General features: G+C 37.1%; 1 protein-coding gene across 1 annotated transcript in view; it reads right to left on the bottom strand.

Moving 5' to 3' along the window:
* Positions 1–256, bottom strand: part of LOC116673800 (CLIP-associating protein 1) — a gene marked incomplete in the record, with an annotated part of 89,945 nt that overhangs the window by 12,834 nt on the left and 76,855 nt on the right.

Below are 256 nucleotides of genomic sequence, written 5' to 3'. Positions count from 1 at the left end.
TGACCTTCTGGTTAGACCTACCTGTACCCGTACCTGTGTAATGACAATAAAGTTGAATCTAATCTAATTTTAACATATGATGTTATCAATATAAAAACAGGGGCAAACTGTATGTCTGATGCAGAAGAAATGACTGTAATTAAGGTAAGTTTTGATGTGGAGAATTGTATATTTTTGTGTATTTGAACATCTTTTTAATCAGCAGGGGTCAGTAGTGTGACTGTGGGTTCAGGTTTGAGGTGCAGTTGTGCAGGGG

Source organism: Etheostoma spectabile, chromosome 24, assembly GCF_008692095.1.
Source record: "Etheostoma spectabile isolate EspeVRDwgs_2016 chromosome 24, UIUC_Espe_1.0, whole genome shotgun sequence".
Lineage (NCBI taxonomy): Eukaryota > Metazoa > Chordata > Actinopteri > Perciformes > Percidae > Etheostoma > Etheostoma spectabile.
The sequence above is the reverse complement of the archived record's forward strand: the minus strand, read 5'-3'. Positions and strand labels throughout refer to the sequence as shown.